Below are 8,292 nucleotides of genomic sequence, written 5' to 3'. Positions count from 1 at the left end.
TCTTTTTGTTCACCAATCAGATTGGTCTGTGTAAAATACTAAGGGAGACACATTCCGAAAAACTAAAGGAGTCATTTTCAGCCTTCTGAAGCTCCGAGTCTCCTAGCTCGGTCCCGCCCGGAGGCGCGGCCAAAACTCCCCGGAGCGAGCGCGGCGATCCCGGAGCGATTCCGGGTCCGATCCACGTCCCGGTTTCGGGCCTGGTCTCAGTCTCGGTCTCGGATCAGCGCCAGTCTCGGAGCTGGTTCCGGTGCCGGTCTCGGTCTGTCCCGGAGCGCTGCCGGTCTCGGTTCTGGCCGCGGTCCTGGACCCTTCCCGGGGGCCGGTTCCGAAGCGCTCCTGGTGCCGGTCGCAGTGTCGGTCGTGGTCTCAGTCTTGCTCCCGGTACCAGTTCTGGTGCCGGGGTGTCGGTCCCAGTGCCGGTGCCTGTGCGGGGCCGGTCTCAGTTGCGGTGACGGTCTCAGCCCTGGTGTTGCTGCGGGTTCCGGTGCTGATCTTGTCCCGTTCCCGGAGATTTTTGGCCCATTTGGATGATTTGAGGCTAAACCTGGTGGATTTACGGTGGATTTTCGGCACAATTGGCGATTTTAAGCGAATCCGGGTGGTTTTAGGACCGCGCGTCCCCTTGACCCCGCCCCTTTCCCCTCCCAGTTCCCGCCCTTTCCTTGGCCCCGCCCTCCCAGGCCGGGCCCGGGCCCGGGGGAGGAGGAGGAGGGAGGGAGGAAGAGGCGCCGCGGCAGCAGGAGCGGGAGGAGAAGACGAGCGGAGGGAGCGGCGGCTCCAGCGCTCCCTGAACTGGCGGCACCGCCGGGATCATCGCCCCCCATCCCGCAGGTGCCCGGGGAGGGGGAGCTCGCCCCAAATATCCCGGGAGCGGTTCCTGAGTTTGGGGATATTTTTGTGGGCGGATGTTGGGATCGGGATTGTGTGGGGCTGGGTGGGTGGGATGTGGTTTGAGAGTAAATCAAACTTGGAGAGTTCTTGGTCACATGGACTGGGATTTTACAGACTGGGATCACATGGACTGGGACTTCACAGGCTGGACCATCTGGATCAGAACCATAGAGACTGGGATCATCTGGAGCGGGGTGGCCGCCTCGGAACGATGCGAACCGAGGCGGTCCCGCCCGGCCCAGGGCAACCTCCCCGTCCCTCCCAGTCCCGCCCGGGGGCGCGGCCAAAACTCCCCGGAGCGAACGCGGCGGTCCCGGAGCGATCCTGGAGCCGATCCCGGAGCGATTCCGGGTCCGATCCCGGTCCCTGTTTCGGCCTCGGTCTCAGTCTCGGTCCCGGAGCGCTCCCGGTGCTGATTCCGGTCGCGGTGCCGATCTCGATCCCGGAGCGGTGCCAGTCTCGGTGCCAGTGCCGGTTCCAGTTTCAGTCCTGGTTTCGGTTCCGGTGTCGGAGCGGTGCCGGTGCCGTATTTGGTCCCGGAGTGCTCCCAGTGCCAATCGCAGTCCTGGTCCCGGAGCGGTGCCAGTCTCGGTTCCGGTGTCGGTGTCGGTCTCGGTGCTGGTGCCGTTTCTGGTGCTGGTCTCGGTCTCGGTCTCGGTGCCGGAGATTTTAGGGTCTTTTGGGTGATTTTAAGCCAAACCGGGCCCTTTTAGGACCGCGCGTTCCCTTGACCCCGCCCATTCCCCCTTAGAATTCCCGCCGTTTCCTGGACCCCGCCCCTTTCCCCTCCCAGTTCCCGCCCTTTCTCTGACCCCGCCTCGTTCCATTCGTTCCCCGCCCTTGCATTGGCCGCGCCTCTTTTCCCTTTGGCCCCGCCCATCTGCTGGCGCGTTCCCTCGAGCGCATGCGCAGATGGCCCAGAAGTGGCTCCCCCGGGCGCCGCCGTCTTTGTTTCTTGTTGCCCCGAGCCGGCTGGGGGATCTATAGGGGATCTATAGGGGTCTGAGAGGACCTGGAAGTCTCCTTAGAGGATTTGGTGGAGGATCTGTAGGAGATTTGGGGCGGAATATAGGGGATTTGGGGGGTTTCCGTGGCGTTTTGGGTGGTTGGGGGGTCTGTAGGGGATCTCTAGGGGTCAGCGGGAGCCTGTAGCGTGTCCGGAGAGGTCTGGGGGTGTCTGTGGGTCCCTGTGGGGGATTTGGGGGGTCTGGGGGGGTCTGGAGTTCCCCAGGGGGGTCTGAGGGGATATATAGGGGCTCGATAGAGGGTCCGGGGGCGCCTGGGGGACCCTATAGGGGATCTGGGGTTCTTTATGAAACATTAATTTTAAAGAATTAAAGATTTTAGTTAAACCAAGTATTGCTGAAGTAAGACAGATAGACTGCCCTTTGGATAAGCAGAAGCCGGATTTAAGGAACTGATAAATCATGGGGCCTGTCAACTTATGTTTGTGTTTTCTGACTAATCAATAGGCTTCAAGAAGGACAATGAATTCAGAAATCAAATACTCCTGGGAAAACAGGATTCAGTCGTCACGCAACGCTAAAAGGTTAAAAAGTCAAAGCGAAGAAGACTCACTTACTTCATCATTTTGAGACCCCGCCCCATAAAAAAGACCACCGACCCATTTCAAAGAACAAACCACGCATGCTTAATAGCTTTTGGCTAATTACCATAGGGAGCGGGGAATGGGAGGTACTAAAGTCATGAATATACATTTGTGTTTTGGGTATTCAATCCTTCTGTACATAAAAAGACCCTGTGATCTTCTGTGAGCGCGCGTGTGTTCGGGAGCTATCCCGCACGCTGCCCGGCGTCGTAATTAAACATTCACTTTCTAACTCTAAACTGCTGGAGAGTCTTTTGTCCGTCATTGTTGGATATCGGCATTAGGGCGCTATTCCTATTTTTTTTAATAATTCATCTACATGGGATGTGAGGGGGTCTGGGGGAGTCTTGGCATCTCTATAGTGGAGTTTTGGGGTCCATAAAGGAAATGTTTGTGAATTTTTGTCTCTGTACAGCTAATTCTTGGAAATTTGGAGTCCTAATTGGGCAATTTGGGGTGTTTCTTTGGGAAGTTTTTTTTAATTCTGGAGCCTCTGTTAGGAATTTTGGGGGGTTTCGGAGGAATTTTGGGCCCAAATGCAGGAATTTGGGAAATTTTGGGTCCAAGCATGGGAATTTTGGGCTCGCCAGAGGGGATTTTGGGTCCAAACATGGAAAATTTGGGTAATTTTACGTCCAAGCATAGGAAATCTTGGGAATTCTGGGTCCTAATATGGGAATTTTGGGAATTTTTTATCCCACATATCCTCCTCAACTATCCTCTTCTTTTGAGAAGTTTTTGGGGGCTTTTTTGGGGTGTGTCTTTTTTTTTCGGGGACTTTTGGAGCATTTGGGGAGGATTTTTGAAGTATTTTTAGGAACTTTTGGGGTGATGTTTTTGCATTTTTAGAGTATTTTCTGTTGGTATTTTGGGGCTTTGGGGAATATTTTGGGAATTGAGAATTCTGAGGTGTTGGGGAATTTATAGAGGATTGTTGAGAATTTGGGGGGAATTTTGGATTTTTGTAAATATTTCTGGGCATTTTATAGATTTGAGGGGTTTTTTTCATTTTCTGGGTGATTTTTGTTGGTATTTGGAGAAATTTTGGGGGGAATTTTTTTGTAATTTAGGAAATTCTGGGTAGTCTGGGAAATTTTGGGAAGAGTATTGGAATTTTTGCAGGCATTTTCAGGATTTTTTTTCTTTTTTGAGCCATTTTTAGGCTTTTTTCAGTTTTTTTTTCTATAGTTTTGCTTTTTTATGCACCTTTGCGGGATTTTTTTTGAATTTTTTGGGAATTGTGTGTCTCTCCGGGCTCTCCTGGATCCCGCGGCATTTTGGGCAATTTTCTGTCAATCTTGGGTCATTTTTGGTCACGCTTTGAATCATTTTGAGACATGTTTTGTAATTTCAGGGGCATTTCTAGTCAGGTTTTGGTCATTTTGGGGCCATTTTGTGGCCATTTTCTGTCACTTTTCAGGCATTTTTGGTCTCTTTAGGGGCGTGTTTGGTGACTTTTCAGCCATTTTTTGCTGGTTTCAGTCCCGGTCTCAGTCTTGGTTTCAGGGCGGTCCCGGTGCCGGTGCCGGTGCCGGTCTTGGTCCCGGAGCGCTCCCAGTGCCAATCTCGTTCTCAGTCCCCGTCCCTGGGTGGTGCCAGTCTCGGTGCTGGTTCCGCTGCCGGTCTCGGTCTCAGTCTTGGTCCAGGTCCCGGAGATTTTAGGCGGGTTTGGGTAATTTTAGGCCAAACTGGGCAGGTTTAGGGTGGATTTTCGGCCCCTTTCGATGATTTTAGGCCAAATCTGATGGGTTTTAGAGTGGACTTTAGGGATATTTCAATGATTTTAAGCCAAACCAGGTATTTTTAGGCGACATTTAGCGCCCTTTTTAGGAGTTTTAAGGGGTGTGTGCCATTTTGTGTGAGTTTAAACCAGTTTGGGCAATTTTGGGGTTTTAGAACCCTTTAGTTGATTTCATCACCAAATGGCTGATTTTAGACCAAACCCTGTGGCTATAGAGTGGTTTTTGTGGGGATTGCAGGCCTCTTAGGGTGATTTGAGGCCAAACCTGATCGGTGTAAGGGTGGATTTTAGGCTTCTTTAGACAATTTCAGGCCCGTTTGAATGATTTTCGTTCGAACCGGGCCCTTTTAGGACCGCGCGTCCCCTCGGCCACGCCCATTGCCCTCACGATTCCCGCCCTGTCCCTGACCCCGCCCCTTTCCCCTCCCAGTTCCCGCCCTTTCCTTGGCCCCGCCCTCCCAGGCCGGGCCCGGGCCCGGGGGGGGAGGAGGAGGGAGGGAGGAAGAGGCGCAGCGGCAGCAGGAGCGGGAGGAGAAGACGAGCGGAGGGAGCGGCGGCTCCAGCGCTCCCTGAACGGGCGGCACCGCCGGGATCATCGCCCCACATCCCGCAGGTGGCCGGGGAGGGGGAGCTCACCCCAAATATCCCGGGGGGTCCCTGGGTTTGGGGTTTGTTGGGGGGATGTTTGGAGCTCGCGGGGATCCAAAGCCGAGCAGCAGATGCCCCTCGGGGGCACATCGGGGGCTCCCGGGAGGTGTTTTTGGGGGGTCCCCGGTGTCGGCAGAGCCGGGGCGGGGGGCGGGGGAACACCGGGTTTGGGGAGCCCGGGAGAGCCGCCGCTTCCCTGAGCGGGAGTCCAGAGAGAGGAGAGCCCAGAACCGCAAAGCGGGGAGCCCGAGAGGCGGGGAAACGCCTGGGATTGCCGGGACCCCGTTAGGGGCTGGAGGGGCGGGATGGCCGGGAAGAGGGTTCGGGAGTCGCGGTGCTGGAAGTGGCTGCTCCCAGTGTAAGCCCAGTCACTCCCAGTATCCGTAGGTGGGAGACAGAAGAGGGGGGAGCTTTTCGGGTTCCTGGGACTCGCCGCAGCCCGGGGAGGGCGGGCACCGAGCAGACGGGGGATCTCCTTCCCCTTCCCGGTGACACGGAGGCAAATCCCATCCTGTCCTTGTCCTTCCTCCCCCAGACAGGGAGCCGAGCATGGAGAGCAGGGAGGACAAATCCCCGCGGCAGAAGCTCGTGGCAGAGGCCGTTTTGAGCGGCTCCACGGCGCAGGAATGCAACGGGGAGGAAAAGGGCCGGAGATCCCTGAGGAGGAGGGGCTGCAAACGCAGCTGGCGAGGATGTGAGGAGGAAAGAGCCAGGCCGGGCCGGGAAGGCGGCCGGAGATGGAGCCAGAGCTCAGAGCTGGTGGTCCACGAGCAGCTTCGTGATGGGGAGAAACCCCACAAGTGCTCCGAGTGTGGGAAGAGCTTCAGCCAGGCCAACAGCCTGATCCGCCACCAAAGGATTCACACAGGTGAACGGCCCTACGAGTGTGGGGAATGTGGGAAGAGCTTCAGCCAGAGAATCAACCTGATCCAGCACCAGAACATCCACACTGGGGGAAAGGCCGTACAAGTGTGGGGAGTGTGGGAAGGGCTTCAGGTACAGAGCCAACCTGAACTTCCACCAAAGGATCCACACTGGGGAGAAGCCCTACGAGTGTGGGGAATGTGGGATGAGCTTCAGCCAGAGGTCCAGCCTACTCCGCCACCAGATGTTCCACACAGGGGAACGACCCTACGAGTGTGGGGAATGTGGGAAGAGCTTCACAGAGAGAGCCACCCTGATTGAGCATCAGAACATCCACACTGGGGAAAGGCCGTACACGTGTGGGGAATGTGGGAAGGGCTTCAGGCAGAGAGCCAACCTGAGGCTACACCAAAAGATCCACACTGGGGAGAGGCCCTATGAGTGTAGGGAATGTGGGAAGAGTTTCATCCAGAGTTCAAGTCTGATCAGCCACCAAAGCATCCACACCGGAGAGAGACCCTATGAGTGTGGGGAATGTGGGAAGAGCTTCAGTCTGAGGTCCAGGCTGATCTTTCACTATAGAATCCACACTGGGGAAAGGGCCCTACAAGTGTGGGGAATGTGGGATGAGCTTCAGCCGGAGCTCCCACCTGATCCTCCACCAAAGGACCCACACCGGGGAACGGCCCTACGAGTGTGGGGAATGTGGGAAGAGCTTCAGCCAGAAAATCAACCTGATCCAGCACCAGAACATCCACACTGGGGAAAGGCCGTACAAGTGTGGGGAATGTGGGAAGGGCTTCAGCCACAGAGCCAGCCTGAGCTTGCACCTAAAAATCCACACTGGGGAGAGGCCCTACAAGTGTTGCCAGTGTGGGAAGGGGTTTCGGGTCAGCAGCAAGCTCCTTGAACACCAGCAGACACACACAGAGGAGAGGCCCTTCCGCTGCCCCGACTGCGGGAAGGGCTTCAGGCACAACTCCAACCTCATCATCCACCGGCGCATCCACACTGGGGAGAGGCCCCAAGAGTGTCCCCAGTGTGGGAAGAGCTTCTCACAGAGCTCAGCCTTGACCCAACACCAACAAAGGCACCATCAGGAAAGCCCTGCCAGTGCCCCCAGTGCAGAAAGAGCTTCGAGCTCGGCTCCAGCTCCAGCCCCCCACTGGACGAGCCCCATTGGGCAGAGCCCCGGTGACCCACATTCCCTGTGTTCTGTGTTGGGAAGTCACCTTGCCGATTATCCTTTTGATTAGACCTTAATTATTTTCTCTTCTCCCTCTCTTTGTACTGCAAAAGCCAAGAGAGACTGTAGCCCTGCTTTCGTGCCTGAGATCTTTTGGTTTTTGTGAAATTCTTTTCTCAGGGAATTTTCTGTAAACAAGAGGAGTGTTTCTCTAAAAACTGTAGCATTGTTTTTCATTCCTTTTCCTAGGAGGGACTCTTGATGTCCCTCTGGTCTGACCAATGTGATTGACGAGGTTTGTCTTTTTGTCACCAATCAGATTGGTCTGTGTAAAATACTAAGGGAGACACATTCCGAAAAACTAAAGGAGTCATTTTCAGCCTTCTGAAGCTCCGAGTCTCCTAGCTCGGTCCCGCCCGGAGGCGCGGCCAAAACTCCCCGGAGCGAGCGCGGCGATCCCGGAGCGATTCCGGGTCCGATCCACGTCCCGGTTTCGGGCCTGGTCTCAGTCTCGGTCTCGGATCAGCGCCAGTCTCGGAGCTGGTTCCGGTGCCGGTCTCGGTCTGTCCCGGAGCGCTGCCGTCTCGGTTCTGGCCGCGGTCCTGGACCCTTCCCGGGGCCGGTTCCGAAGCGCTCCTGGTGCCGGTCGCAGTGTCGGTCGTGGTCTCAGTCTTGCTCCCGGTACCAGTTCTGGTGCCGGTTTCGGTGTCGGTGTCGGGTCCCAGTGCCGGTGCCTGTGCGGGGCCGGTCTCAGTTGCGGTGACGGTCTCAGCCCTGGTGTTGCTGCGGGTTCCGGTGCTGATCTTGTCCCGTTCCCGGAGATTTTTGGCCCATTTGGATGATTTGAGGCTAAACCTGGTGGATTTACGGTGGATTTTCGGCACAATTGGCGATTTTAAGCGAATCCGGGTGGTTTTAGGACCGCGCGTCCCCTTGACCCCGCCCCTTTCCCCCTCCCAGTTCCCGCCCTTTCCTTGGCCCCGCCCTCCCAGGCCGGGCCCGGGCCCGGGGGAGGAGGAGGAGGGAGGGAGGAAGAGGCGCCGCGGCAGCAGGAGCGGGAGGAGAAGACGAGCGGAGGGAGCGGCGGCTCCAGCGCTCCCTGAACTGGCGGCACCGCCGGGATCATCGCCCCCCCATCCCGCAGGTGCCCGGGGAGGGGGAGCTCGCCCCAAATATCCCGGGAGCCGTTCCTGAGTTTGGGGATATTTTTGTGGGCGGATGTTGGGATCGGGATTGTGTGGGGCTGGGTGGGTGGGATGTGGTTTGAGAGTAAATCAAACTTGGAGAGTTCTTGGTCACATGGACTGGGATTTTACAGACTGGGATCACATGGACTGGGACTTCACAGGC

General features: G+C 56.5%; 1 long non-coding RNA gene across 1 annotated transcript; it reads left to right on the top strand.

The window, feature by feature from the left end:
- The first annotated feature begins 1,188 nt into the window (after positions 1-1,188).
- On the top strand, positions 1,189-2,742 carry LOC136303426 (uncharacterized). The gene is made up of 2 exons (XR_010724222.1): positions 1,189-1,941; positions 2,367-2,742. It is a non-coding gene; the product is annotated as an uncharacterized lncRNA (long non-coding RNA).
- The last annotated feature ends 5,550 nt before the right edge of the window (positions 2,743-8,292 follow it).

This window comes from Chamaea fasciata, unplaced genomic scaffold (genome assembly GCF_029207755.1).
Source record: "Chamaea fasciata isolate MVZ Bird 193981 ecotype frontalis unplaced genomic scaffold, bChaFas1.0.hap1 SCAF_33, whole genome shotgun sequence".
Classification (NCBI taxonomy): Eukaryota; Metazoa; Chordata; class Aves; order Passeriformes; family Sylviidae; genus Chamaea; species Chamaea fasciata.
Note: the sequence above shows the minus strand (reverse complement) of the source record. Positions and strands in the feature narration are given on the sequence as shown.